Source organism: Eptatretus burgeri, chromosome 1, assembly GCF_056783735.1.
Source record: "Eptatretus burgeri isolate ZD-2024b chromosome 1, Ebu_testis_v1, whole genome shotgun sequence".
In the NCBI taxonomy this organism is placed as follows: Eukaryota; Metazoa; Chordata; class Myxini; order Myxiniformes; family Myxinidae; genus Eptatretus; species Eptatretus burgeri.
Window position 1 is genome coordinate 89,191,513 of NC_140961.1, and position 15,510 is coordinate 89,207,022.

General features: G+C 41.0%; 1 long non-coding RNA gene across 1 annotated transcript in view; it reads left to right on the forward strand.

The window, feature by feature from the left end:
* The window catches only part of LOC147034929 (uncharacterized), a 112,782-nt gene that overhangs the window by 83,108 nt on the left and 14,164 nt on the right, over positions 1 to 15,510 (forward strand). Inside the window, exon 3 of the long non-coding RNA XR_015060860.1 lies at positions 14,245 to 14,418. This is a non-coding gene — a long non-coding RNA (uncharacterized LOC147034929). The remainder of the gene's footprint in view (positions 1 to 14,244; positions 14,419 to 15,510) is intronic.

Consider the following 15,510-nt stretch of genomic DNA (forward strand, 5'->3'; position numbering starts at 1 on the left):
TGTCAGCAGGACCTCATTTTCAGGGTTGGGAGCTTAGACTATATCTCCAGTGATGCAAAATTTATTGGTCCAAGACCTCGTTGAGTCATCCCAAAGTCTTTAAAAATGGAAAGTTGGGATGAAATAGAAAAGGAACAAGCAAACTGACAAATTAAAAGAGGTGAGGGAGAGGAGAAACTTTTCACAGTTACCTGAAAAAAGGGAGTGCTTGGGAATGTTGTAATTTAAGAAAGAATGATTTTAGGGAAAGATGAGAAAGAAGTTATTTTATTAACTAACCTCTGTTTACTCCTAAACTGATTTGAGTCGAACTCTAATTTGGTTATTTTGTACATAAGGAATGCCAACTGCTTATCCTTAAAACTACTTACCTTCCTGCTTAACCACCCTGGTCTCTTTTATGCCATGTCCTTCATACCTCACTAGAATATACAGTACCTACTCTACACCATATACATTTACTGCTTAAGAGTTGCAAATTTATCGCATGCGGACTTTCAGAACATTAGCTTTTCCCAAACATGAGAACCAAACTCTCTTCTCATACCCTCAACGTTTGCTATCCTGAAATCTAGCAGCCTTGCACTAAAACCCCAAACTCCGCATCCCAATAAAGGAGTTGCACATGCGATGTTATCATTAGTTGTCCCCGGATGTCTCATACCTCCACATCTTCCACCATATTGGGATCGTTGCTTAAAAATTATATTTAAAACTACACCCCCCTCCCCCTCGTGGGCTTTTCGACAAACTGAATCAAAAAACAATTTTGGATTAGATCGATTAAAAAAAAAATAATGCACCTGATAAAGAATATAATTAAATAAGGCTGTTAATTATCTTCAAAATGGGTGTTTTAATTAACCCAAACACACAATTTTCACTCATGCACTTCAGTCTTCTTCTTCTTTCGGCTGCTCCCGTTAGGGGTCGCCACAGCGGATCATCCGTTATGATCCGCATAGTGATTTGGCACATGTTTTACACCGGATGCCCTTCCTGACGCAACCCTGGTCGCCTCTTACGACACAGGGAAATGGTACACCTCTTTTAACCGGGGTATACACCGGCCCAGTACACTGGTACTCATTTCGCCGACCTCGGAAGGATGACAGGCTGAGTCAACCCCCTGGTGTATTAATTCAGTAGCCCAACGGGGCTTGAACTCAGGACCTTTTGGATCCCAAGCCGCTGCCCTAACCACTGCGCCAACACCAGGCTGTACTCATGCACTTCAGTGGAGTCCCTTAATATGCATGCAAAGTTTCAGGCTGCTTGGTTTCATGGTTTTGGAGTTATGTTGGACACACGCACCACACACACACACACACACACACACACACACACACACACACACACACACACACACACACACACACACACACACACACACACACACACACACACACACACTGACGTTTATTAGTATAGATGCATGGATTGTCAGGCCAGATCAGATCTGTTACTTACCACAGGTACCATGTTAACCTGCTTCACGATCAGGTTGTTCGGCAACGACACAATCCCCCCCCCCCCATCAGATTTCTTTTGTAGGAGGGTGTATGGATATGGACACCCGGCAGGAAGAAAAACAAACCTGTCAAAAGGTGAAGGAGCTCCTTGTAAGCCAACGGCCATCGATATCTGGTGACCAACTGCGTCTGCAGATGTACTCTTGCAGTTCAGTTTTAGGGGGTTGGTGGCAGGATTTGCCATCTGGTGAACGTAAAACACTTCATTCCATAAAACACATAAAAATGAAAAGAAAACTGAAATTCAACTCCGTGGGAGTACTTCCTGTGCAGCTGCCCTTCACAGATCTTGGTCGGGCCAGGAGAGTCATGGCGAAGCCTCATTATTTATTGATAGGAGGAAAAGTACTGGGAAACTTCCTGCAGACAGATTGCGGTGATGTGTTTTGGGATGGTGCTGGGGTGTCATCCACCAGATGGTGGTTTCCTAGAGTTAACCTGAGGTGGTCTCTTCGAGTGGGTGCCTGGAATGTTCTATCCCGAAGAGAGGATGATCACCTGCCTCTGCTATCATCTGAACTCCAGCGTTTGACCATCAGTGTTGCAGCACTCTCTGAAGTTCAGAGACCTGATAGTGGCGAGATCATTGCGGGTGGTTGCACCTACTATTAGTCTGGTCGCCCTGAATGTTACCATGCCCAAGGAGTTGCTGTAGCTGTGTCCAATAAGCTGACTCCCATGATATTTGAGGTAACACTGGTCAACGGGCATATTATGAGATGAAGGATTCGTCACTCCTTGGGTGTCATTTCCCTGGTCTCTGGAAGTGCTTTGACTGTGGCAAGTGATCTCACTGTGAAGGAGGCATTCTATGCCATGTTTGAGTATATGGTTGGTCAGTTCCCCATGCGAGATACTCTTCTAGTCTTGGGGGATTCCACTGCTTTGACTGGCACTAACAAGCATGGTTATGAGACACGTGGTTGGTCCCCATGGGTCTGGAACTGTAAACCAGAAGAGCACTAAGTTCCTTGACTTTGCAAAATGTCGTGGACTTTGGATGGCTGTTACATGGTTTCAGCATCGACAGCCTCTTCACTGGACTTGGTATTCCAACACTGGTGGTTTGGCAAAAGAGATTTACCATGTGCTCGTTGATTGTCTCTGGAGGATGATTCAAAACTACAGGGTCTACCGGAGTGCTCAGTTCCTCAATACCGACCACAGACATGTGGCAGCCACTCGGAAGTTGCAGCTTAAATCCAGGAGAATGGTTCCATCCCAGCCTGGGCTCTATTTGACAAGCTCAAGAATGAGAGGGTATCTGAGGAGTTTGCAAACAAGCCGAGTGAGGATGTCTGGGTGTTTTGTGGGTCTTGGGTGTTTTGGAGAATGCTGAAGAGTTGTGGAGTGCCTTCAAGATGACCATCCTTGATGTTGTCAGTGGGTGTCTTGGAACTCACCTAATGGCGAAGAAGAATTTTGTCTCTCAAGGGACACTGGATACCATTTACCAGAGTTGCAAGGCCAGGCTTAATGGCAGAGTTGAGCTGTTCAGGGAGTTGAGGCATAAAAGTGTATGTGTGCTGACTGGACAAGGAGGTCTGCGCGTAAGTAATCTGTGAAGGGGTAGAACATCACCTCCAGTCAAATGATTCTTGTCCTGCTTACAGAAGAATTCATGCATTGCGTTCCATCCAGCCCATCCCTCGGGGTACTGCATTTAGAGCGGAGGATGGTGGGTTCTTGACGGAGGGGTCTGAAATGAAGGCCCGCTGGGCCAGTTACTTTGAGCAGCTGTATCAGTCTGATCCACCAGCTGTTGAGTTAGATGTTAAGGTGTAACTTTCCCGATTGCTGACCCTCCAATCAACAGTGAACCATTTTTGTTTGTGGAAACGCAGGCTGTGGTCAATCAGTTGAAAGGGGATGAAGCTCCTAGGATCTGTGGCATCCATACTGAACTTCTCAAGACTAGTGGAAATGCTTTACTCCTGTGTTTGCATTCAGTTCTGTGCTCTCTTCGGAATATAGGCCTCATCCCAACTGACTGCGAGAGGGGCCTTGTCTTCCCTTTCTGGAAATGGAAGGGCTTTCACCAGGATTGCTACAGCTTCCATGGTGTGACAGTGCTCTCATTGCTGAGCAAGGTCTTTGCTCAGATCATTCTTGATTGGGGTTGCCACCATCTGCTTGAGCACCAGCGCCCAGAGCTGTCGGGCTTTATACCAAAGAGGTCAACGATTGACTGTATCCTTGCTTTTCGTATTCTCACCGAACACACACAAGAGTTTCAGCAGGGGCTGCTCACAGTCTTTGTTGATCTCCACCAAGCATTCCATTTTGTGAATTGCGATGCCCTCTGGAATATTTTTGGTCTTCTTCAGGTGCCACCATAACTAATCAATCTGATTTCCGAACTATCCTCTGGTACTGTAGTGCTGTGAGTTGCAGTGTTTCAATCTTTAACTTATTTCCAGTTGTTACTGAAGTTTGTCAGGGGTGTGTATTGGCCCCAACACTTTTCAGCGCTTGTTGGACTGGATTCTGGGGAGGATGTCAGAGAGGTAAAATTGTGGTGCATAATTTGGGAATGTCAAGATCTCTGACCTTTATTTCGCAGATGAAGCAGTCATCTTTGTGGGGACATTGGATATCCTTTTGGGGGCCCTCAAGGCGCTGAATGAGGAGTCAGAGCTGCTGGGATTATGGGTTTCCGAGGTCAAAACTAAGATCCAGGCTTTCAATGACATCTTGGATGCTGCTATTTTGTCTGTATCTGTTTGTGGCGAGGATGTTGAGGTCAAAGGAAGATTCACTTACCTTGGCAGTGATGTTCATATCTCCACATGGTATGAGCCAGAGATCAATACACGTCTTGGTCGGGCCAGGGGAGTCATGGATTCATTGGATCATGGGGGTGTGGCACTGTCGGTAGGTATGTAAGAAGACGAAAATCTAAGTCTTTAAGTCCTTGGTGCTTGGATGTTAGATACGTTCGATTTGGACTCTGATCAGGAGGTATCTGAGACAGAGACTTGACTCCTTCAGTAGCAGGTGTCTTCGGAGAATCCTTGCCTATTGCAGGTCAGACTTTGTATCCAACGAGCGCTTGCTGAGAGAGAATCAGATGAGGTTTACTTCCTGTGTAGTCCGTGAGCATCAGCTGTGGCTGCATGGACATATGGCTCATTTTCCTGACGGTGATCCTGCTCACCAGATTCTATTAGCGAGGGAGTCTCGTGAGTGGAGGAGGCCAGTGGGCCAACCACATGCCTCGTGGTTGCAGCAGGTTGACTGGCATCTCAAGGACATGGGGATGGACCAGGAATCTGCCTGGGGGATGACCAGATGGAGGCCCCTAATGGATCGGCGGAAAGTGTACACAGCGATGCGCTGCTCTGTCACCTGCTCCCATGCCTGACCTGACCTGAATAGAAAACAAATACCAGGATTCATTAGTTGGATTTTAGTAATAATAGAAAGGCCTGCAGCGACCCAATCACTCCCATTTGCTTCTGGCTTTACCGCTGAATCCATATTGAAGCCTTTTGTCTCTATTCAAGTCACGTTTGCAAAACTCAATTTTATATTTTTGGAATTTGGGTTGAAGATGCTATTTTCACTCAATTTATCGCATCCCATAAATCCATTGAAGCTCCAGTATTGTTCATGCATGCAATGATGTCACCAGCTCCCTCCACATCATGTGGCCAACATTGTTTTATCACAAATATTTCAAATTTTGTTTTTCTCATTTGGAAATTAAATTCCTATTTCATTGCAAGTTCATCTGGTCTTCAGGCCACTTCACTCTTCGCATGCTTTTTACACTTTTGTTTCAATTTGTTTTGGATAATGTGGGTGGCAATGGATTGTTATTTTTTTTCTTATAAAGAGGAGGTTTGGGGTTAAATGTTATTGTGCTTTTGATAAATAATTGACACAGTCATCAACGATCATGGAAGAGCAGAACAAAGGGTCAATGGTGAATAGTTCAGTGCAGGTTAACTAATACATTTTCTGCAAAAATAATGGACAGCTGAGACAAAGTGTTGGGTAGTGATGGGAGGTGCGTGGTGGGAGTGGTGGGGAATAAATAAATAAATAAATATTTATTGTAATTTTGATGTACCATTCTCTATTCTACAGAGCGTCGGTGCTGCTGAAATAGTTTATGGGCAAGGGTTATACTGGGTGGTTTGCCATTGCCTTCCCAGAAGTAGTTCGGGCAGGAATTTTGAATTTGTTCATGATGCCGGCGATAGCTCACCAATTCTTCACGAAGGACACTGTGGGTAGATCTTTTATGTCTACCAGCTAATACCAGCAGGTGGGACACCCAGATTGACATCCATCCAAGGGAGGAACACACTGATGAATCATGCTGACTGTGAATACTGAGATGACAGTTTATAGTTGGGTCTGGAAGGATTAGAGGCGATTATGCGTACCTCTTGGCCATCCTGCCAGCCCTATATAATTAGATACATCTCCCGAATTCTCTTTTCACCATTTCGAGTGGAATTTTGAATGTATCTATTCCATTTATCAAGTGTGTACACTGTATTTTGTGTAAGTTAAAAGAGGTTGTCATAGCAATAGTGGGGCAGATAACAGCAATTTTTGAGAGGAATTGTGCAAATGATGATACAAGCATCAAATTTGGCACATTTGTTCTCCAGGGGATTCTAATCAAATTTACCTGATTGGCCATTTGAAAATCCAAATTTTGAAAAAATTGAAGAAGAAAAAAAAACTTCAAAAAAGTCAAGATCACGAATCAATGTTGGATGCCAGCTGAGATTGGTGAATGTTTCAGAAACATCAAAGACGTTCCAAGTCTGCCATGCAGTTTTCTTCCCTTTACTGCGGAAGGCAGACATGACGTCACATCCAGTGAACGCATGGAAGTATGGGATCCCTCTAGCTTTCAGAGGCCCTATTGCAGAAACTACCTCATGGATTGAAATCCATCGTGCCTTGGCTCCTTGGCCAAAGGCAATCCACATGTTCTCAATAACCAGTTCCTGTAATGATGGCAGTACAGATATTGCTATGACTAGTACGTCCGTGTCATGAGCCTTAATGATAATAGAATTGTTACCATCCATCGTTGCATCCCTGGCGTGTACAAATATTTGAGTGTCAGCTTCTTCATGACAACATTGAGACGCAGCATCTAGTGACTTCCTTGTGTTGCTCATGGCATCTTCTCCTTTTGTGACAATGACTGTGCTTGTTGTCTGTGCTTCACACATCTTTTCCGCAAGGAAGTGAAACAGCTCAGTCTTGTTGCTGTCATCTCGAAGAAAGCTTCTCCGATTACTTGGGGTCTTACTGGTTCCTGTCACTCTTCTTATGATTCCTTACCCCCTTTTCGACCTTGCCTCGGACTTCAGACTTGACTTCTTGTACACATCAAACACTACGTCCACCCTCTCGTACCTGGCACCATAGGATTCCACCTTTGGGATGATGTCTTCTTTAGCATAGTCATCAAATATCTTTGAAGTGCGTGGAGGTAGGGCATTGATAAGTGCTGAGCCATCAATGATGACTGCATCTCCCCTTGGTTCTCTGTCTGGGATGTTCACTTACGCTTCAAGAATTTCAGCCAGCTGTGACTTCAACTTTTTTTTTTTTTTTTTCTTTTTTTCAAATTTTTCAAAATTTGTATTTTCAAATGGCCAATTGGGCAGATTTGATTAGAATCCCCTGGAGAACAGAAATGCCAAATTTGATGCTTGTATCATAATTTGCACGATTTTTCTACTATCTACTGCACCACAAAGGGAGGAAATGCTTTGTTACTAAGCCTGCTGGTGTAATGACGAAACATCTTTGTGAATATCGCGAATAATCATTCTATTCACAGATCATGTCAATAATAGTCCAACAACATGTAGATTCGATACTACCTACTCGACCCTGAGATGCCCTGTGGTTACCCGAATTTTCATACAATGACAATTAAGAGAACAGTTCCATATTTGATGGACGCCCCAAACATCTTGTGATGCCATCAACATGAGGAGTGGGACATCCCATAAAAGAACAATGATGAGTCCTCTCAATAACTAATTGGAAGCCATTTAGAGTTTCCATTGTTGTGTGTTTGAAGCAATTTGAGGATCAGTGTTAGAACATATACCATGTGCACACATTTTCTGGCATTATGCATGTAATCATATAATACCATATTTTTAATTGAGCGGCACTCGTCGGTAATTTGTACACAAATCACATGGAGAACAAATACATTAATAGAGATAAATGTACTTTCACATGATTACAAGGACATTACCATCGGCAATAGTCCTACCAATGGGATATTGTATTTGAACCTGGATTCCCACATCATGGGTCAGGGATTCCCATGAGAACGATGCACACCATGAACGTAGATATTGTATTTTTCGTTTTAAACATTAATATTGTTATAACGTCCCATCCACCAGCATTAGTTGGTGGACATTCAGGAAGACTTGGTGAGCCATTGCCATCAGCCTGAACAAATTGCAAATCCCTGTCTCAATTAGCTGGGAAGCAATGGCAAACCACCCAGTATAGCCCTTTCCAAGAATCTGCTTCGGCAGCACTGACGCTCTGTAGCATAGAGTATGGTATCTCGGATGGGAATGTTCACCCCATGCACGCAAAGGGAAAAGTGACATTAAGCAATTGTTTCATGTCCATCTGTCTGTTCATTTACAAACTTCAGTTAATGATTGATGAACAACTTGATTTCAATTGAATGATATTTTTTGAATACGAATCAGAAAACAAATCTGCAGTTTACCATGTATTGGTTCTGAATTTGATTCGATCATGCGTGCGCAGAGAGGAGAGATATTTTTTAAATCGTTCCAAACAGGAAACTTCCTGTTTTTAATGTCATCATAAAGGACACAAACAACAGACACAAATAACTAATGTAATTCGTTGGATAGGGTGATGTAATAGACACTGTCAACGGCAGTTAATCAATGCAAAAGCGGTAAATTTTAGAATTAATTAATGAATACGACTTTTAAAATCTTTATTTTATTTAAAATAAGTTATATGCTTGAACACTGAAGAACACAAATCGTCTTCCTTGCACTTTGAAAACCCTTTTGTTTAGCAGTACTTGTACATGTTAAATAGGGTCATGTTTCAGACTTCTCCAATTGTGTTAAACTTTGGAAATTTCTCAAACCATCTTTAAAATCATTATTTTAATTAAATTGAATTATAGACTTGAACACATCATGGAGTAATGTGTTCTATGAACACTCAAGTTTTCACTCGTTTTATTATTTCACGTTTATGAGATTGTCCTTATCTAAGGGACTACAAGTGTGAGTTAATGCATTCCAACACAGTTTATTATGTTGCTTTGATATTTGTGTGGACTTTGGGTCTGGTAGCATAACCAACAGGTATGCACATCTCCCGTTGAACTGTCAAGCCTGGGTACAAATCTCGAACCAGCTACAAACTGTCATTTTGTTGCTTCATAGGCAAGGCCAGACATCAATGAGCGCATCGTCCAGCAGAGGGTGGTTAAGCCTGATGAGCGCTCTTCCAGCACCGGCTGTTGGTGATTGTTAAACATCGCACTGTATGTTTCCAGAAGAGTCAGCGAGCTATCGCCGGAAATCTGAACAAAGTAAAAATTGTTGCACCTTCAGTCGAAAGTCAGGCCTGGCCGACCGTTTCACGAAAGACTTGGGCCAAAAACGTTTTCAAATCACCTTACAAAAAGGTGGCAATAATACGGGATGGTCAAAATGAGGTATAAATGTTAAGGATGCCATTCAAGCCTGTGCTTTGTATGGTTTTCACTGACTCTCTTCTGCCGGCCGGGCACTTTTAACCTGCCATTGATTGGACAAGATCTTTCAATTAAATTGTTTTTTCAACATAATTTTCAGAATTTAGACGAAGGAGTGGCAATTTCAAAACTGTTAACCATAATTGTTGTGTTCCTGGATGCAAATCGGATTCACAAAAATATGGGGAAATATGAGAACGGAGCTCAGTAGAGCGCAAACCTCCATCAGGCTAAACGGTTAACGTGGTGGATTCCACTGATAGGCCAGATCTCCATCTGGACATGAACCAAAATCTAATCAGATTGTTATTGTCAACTAACCAACTCATCCACCTAGTTTTGTCGTAATCCGTTCATAACCTTTTTGATATATCATGCCACATATCGTTTTTGGCCGCATCTCTAAATGGTGAAAAATCACTTTAAAAATGAAAAAATTATTGCATCCAGATCTTCAATAAAATCGAATCATTTCGTCCTCGTCACACACCCAGCGGTTCACTAAGTTTCGTCGGAATCCATCCATAACTTTTTGACATGTCTTGCTCACAGTCACAAGCAGACAGCCAAGGGTGAAAACATAACGGATCATGACAAAATGTCATCCTTTCATGTCAGAGGTCATGAATAGATAGATAACCACTTACAATGTCCGACCATGACATGATGCACATTGGGAGAGGGCGATATATAGGATTGAACAAAAAACGAACATTTTCAATACTTCAGGGAAGGGAAGTTGAAATTCATACCTCATATGGTGTGGTCTCCCTCCTCTGACTTAGTTCATCTGGTGTTCAGTTTAATGTCAAGTTTTGTTTTGGAATTACAAATTGAGAAACCTTTATCATTTAAGTCTCGTGGTGTCCGCACTTTTGGAACAGCAGTATAATTTAAACCAGAATGATCACTTATATCACAGTAAGGTACACCATTGGTGATTGATAACTTGTATTGATTGATTGATTGATTGATATATTATCAATCACTGTAGCTCTGGACCTCGTTGATCTATTAATTAAGGATAGACAAAAGTTACTGGGAATTGAATAAAGAGAATATATTAAGCTGAGGTAAGTACATCATATTGAAGGAAGGTCTACATTATGAAATTGATCGACAGATTGGTGAATATTATATATTAGGAATCATAAGTTAACTGTAAGGGAAAATCAATATATGAGGGAAATCAGCATGGTATTTACATCAACATAATGCAGAATGGTTGGAAGAATGGCTCGAGTAGACCAACAGCAATTATGAAATCATTTCACAGAATTAGGAATTGTACCATGTATTGCAATTGTAATGCTCTCACTGATTTGGAGCTGGTACTGGCCTAACTGTAATTTAAATAAAATGCCTCCATATTTTCTAGAAAGACAAACAAAAATAAAAGATGAACCAGAATCATGCCTAGTACAGAAGGCATTAATATTTGAAAGGAATGTTAAATCAGTCAGAGTGTAAGAAATATATTATTGAAAATAGTGCAATGATCCCACAAGCCAATGGAAATATTACCTATTTTATTTGTTTCCTGATTAAATGGACAGGTGTATGATTTTTGATTAAATGGTACTTCTTGTACATTTACTAAAGTAAGTTGAGGGATTTCTAACACTGACTTGACCATCTTTCATCAGTACGGAAGTGCTAAGTAAGCTAAAAAATAACAAAATAAAAAATGAAAATTGGCAGTTGCTCTGGAAGTGCTCGTGAATGAAACTGGATTCTTTAACAGATGTGAATGTTAAAATGATTGCAAATGTTGAAATGGTAACTGCAAAATCGAATCGCTTTGTATTTGGTACTTGCTCCAAAATGGGGGAGCCTGTCCTCTTGTTGGGTTTGAGTGTTGTACTTACAGCTCAGCCAAATTAAAATACATTAAAAATAGAAGAAGAAGAATAATAAGTTAACTTTCATAATTATTATACAGATGTTGGAATATTTTTCTTGACTAGAAGGGATCTTTGGAGGATGGTGGACAAAATTGTTGATTGCTAATTGGAACCCGGATAAATACTGCTGACCTTTCTACATGGAAATAGCAAATGAGATGAATGTTTTTGAGTATACATACAACTGAGATTTCTTTATGTTTTAGCATGTCGTTTAGTTGTGAAAAAAAAGGAAAGGAAAGGGTAAAATTTTGATCTCACATGTAATGTACGTTAGATGCTTAACCTTGATTTTGTTTGTTTCAGAGTGTTGAGAGCAGTTGAACTATTCAGTATACAATTTCGTCAAATGAAGCTTTGGAACAACTTCCACTGAATATTGGATGATGGGGAGAACCAAGATTTGGGTGATTGGGCATGCAACACATGATCATGACATGACCCCCTTCCTGAGGAGATAAGATGAGCATGTTAGAGGGGGGAAAAAAGAAAAAAAAAACAATGAAAAGAAGGTTGGACAAGTCAAACCCCAGCAAGGCAAAGACTTAACGTCTCCGTTGCATGGTGCCTGCTAGGGGAACGACCCCGACCACTCTCGCAAATTGCTGCTCTGCAGATACATCGTAAACTTGCCATGGTTGCAAAATGCACAATTAAGGCTCTGAAGGTCCAAACGGCGAGTCATCTGCAACATGTGCTCAATGGTGTGGGTGGGACTCATGGAGCTATCGCTGCTGCCTCTAACGTGCATAGCTCGCTTGGTGAATCAAACTTGATTGCATGTACTGCTGCTACGAGGCCCCAAACTCTGCTGGGGCTGGATCTCTGGGTCACATCTCGTGTCCTTTTTGTCTCCTTCAATCCAATGTCATCTGCAACCCAATGTCAGGCCTAAGCTCGTACCTGCAAAAATGTACCTCATCTGCAGCTCAAGGAGCACCTGGAGTGTGTTTCCCGTTGGGTGCTGCTCTATCTACACCCTGATCTGCTTATCTTCTGGCCTCAGGTGCATGTCTTTTCAATTTGTGACACCTGCTGATGAACAGGCCATGAACTAAATGGAAACGCACTCACTCACCTGGCTGGGACACTATTGAAATGGTAATCGTCCAGCATTCTTCTCCTATGAGCGCTTGCTGCCATTGTTGATTGAACTTGTGTGAGGGATATCTTTTCTCCTCTAGGAATGGGGTATGGTGATCATGTGTAATATTATTATTCAAATTTTTCTTCATGGTTGAAAAATGGGAGATGTGGAAGAAAAATAATTATATTCACTTGTTGAATTGTTGCTGGTACTTTATAAATTTAATATTTGCACTATAATCAAATTGGCTGTCAGTAATGTTTCCCTTTTCCCGAGTGTCTTTTGACCTACATATTGATAAAAGGAATATCTTACGATTAAAAAAAGTCTGATCGCTCCATCGAAACAGGGTGACCTGGTTGTTGACACTGCAACTTTTGCCATGATTGTGTCATTCTCTCCCTCACATCCAAAGTGGCCACATATTGCACTTCTGAGCTCTTTTGCCTCGTGCTTATCAGCTCATCCCAAAGTTGAATTGCCAAATGTCTCACCCTCCCATTTTTTGGAATGTCAAATTATGTATAAGAGGGATAACTTCTGGCTTCTGTTTCAGTGAAGTTCGTTTCAATGTTTCAGTGAATCATTGAATCTTCTTCCTCCGTATGTATGAAATTAAAATTCTCTGTTTGTATGCTAATCCATTGTGGAATTTGAGTTCTTTTTCTTCCACACTGGCAACGTCGTGATGTCGAAGAGTGCCCTTCTAGTTATACATGTAACGAGGTGTATATCACTGAAGAAGCAATCTCAGAATGTGAGAAAGGAAACTCTCTCATGCAGTTAATTTTTCGAGCAATTTCCACTTTCCACTATAAAGACTAAATTGGTGAATTGGTGAATAATTGGTGAAGGTAAGTAAGCCTACCTAATATTGCATAGCATTTCAAAAATTAAATGTAAATTCTGCAATGATTATATTAAAGATTATGCTGAAGTGTTTCATTATGATTACGTTTTTGAAGGGTACTAATTCATTGTGCAAAAAATCAGGTTCTGTGAGTTACTCAACATTGTTGAAAAAGAGGGATATCAATTCGGTATTTTCGGTATAGTTTCTGTTTTTGTCATTATAATTGCGCGATTGAACAGCAACAACAGCCAAAGCGGAAGATGTAGTTTTTCAAAAAGGGCGAAAATTCAAAGCAGTGTTGACAGTTTTTTTTTCAAAGAAGACACAATTAAAGGACCATGATATGTGGATGCAGAAAAGGGAAATAAATAGTTAAACTATTCCAATTCGAATTTGTAACTCCTCCAACTGGTAGAGCCTTCTCAGTGTGTTGGAATTTTGTTATGATTATTAGAATTATTGTCGTGTTGGTATTATTATATTTTTTTTGGTTTGGTCCTTTTATGCATCGTAATTGTGAACGATCTATTTAAGAAAGAGAGCAGACTGTTTGTTCCAATGTTATTTAACCATTGCTTAGTATACTAGAGATCCTGAGTTCTTATCCCATTCTGTGAATGTTTGATTATTTATTTTTTAATCAAAACGATTGGTACTTCTTTTCATAAAAACAAGAGTATGGAGTTTCCTGCTTTGCAAGACCGAGCATATGCAAACCTAACTTGGCTCCACATCACGTAACTCTCATAGCCAGTTCTTGTTGGTTACATGATGTAGACTTGAGGACAAATAGGGAGAGGTCTTTTAGAGAGAGCTTTTGAAGAGCAAGGGGTGAGAAAGTTTTGGTCGAGTCAATCAGCGGGTTTTTCTGATAACTACTCTACGGGAGTCTCTTTGGAAGTCCACGGATCATTGGGTTGTTTTCATGAAGCAAATAATGCAGGAACTTCATGTTCTCGCTTTTAACATTCTGTTTTGATTTAACCAAAGCAACATTTCGCCTCATTCTGGTTCTTTTTAACCCAGCCTAGCTGGCTAGGTTTTTCCCACTTTATTCAAGTCGAGAATATTCGACAAACCGTGTGATTCTGATTTTTTTTTTTTTATAGACTACTTTGGATCACTTGACGTCACATTTGTTTCACGAGTTCGTCCTTGGGTATCGACACGATGCAATGACTCGACATATAGAAGGACCACTTTGCATATCCTACGGATCTGCACCCATCTACCATCTTCGTTTTGATCATCAGCTCTTGGCTATCTGCCACTTCCTAGCTGTGGTGAGTTGGAAGTTTTGTTTCCAAGTTGTTTTATCACAACGTATGGAGTACAACAATTCGCATAAACCAAATTTCCACAATTACTTATTTTCAAGTGTATTAGTGTTCTTTGTCTATATTTAGAAGAGTCTAGAATTTATGACAAAAATAAACGCCCAAAAAAAAAAATGTTCCCCTTGCTCTGATAGGCAGAATTATATTTTTCAATGTGATGTAAATTTTCCACCCTTCCCCCCAAACCCACCACCATCCTAAAATCCTGGATCCGCCTTTGGAGTTGACCTCGGCTCGGTTCTCCGTGGAAACATTCGCGAAGTGAGGAAGGCAAAATATATTGGAGGAATAAAATGAGCAAAGCAACAGGACAAGTGAACTGCGAATTCAACAGAGAATTGAAAAATATTTTCAGTGGCTACAAAGCAATGCATCCCCACACCATGGCAGGATGGTCAAGAGGTACAGACACACACACTCTCACACACACACACTCAAACATTCACACACTCACACACTCACACACACACACACACACACACACACCTGTCTAGCTTGGGTTTCAATTGTTTCACCTTTTTATACTTGCCGAAGGAGAGGGCATTGCATTTGGATCCGTTTGTTTGTTTGTCTGTTTGTTACTTGCAAAATGGAAGATTTTTCAAGTATATTGGTTAGTCGATCTTGTTATTCTGTCTGTCTCTCTGTCTGTCTGTCTCTGTCTGTTTGTCTGACTGTTTGTCGCCTACAGGTCGCAATTTTAAACCGATCTTCACGAAACTTAACCACATCGTAGAGTTTGTCATAAGGAAAAAGCGTATTGTTCTTGAGGTCAAAAGGTCAGAAGGTCAACATAGGTCAAAGGTAAACAACTTCGGTGAGATTTATAAAATCCTCACTTTTTCATCTGATTGACTTGAAATTTGAAGAGGATTTATATTTCAGGTCACTGAATTCAACAGCCAAAGATTTTTGAGGTCAACATCGAACAAAAAGTCAACATAGGCCCAAGGTCAACAACTAAAGAGATATTTCTAAAATCCTCAATTTTCCTCTCATTGACTTGAAATTTGAAGAGGATTTGCATTTCAGGTCACT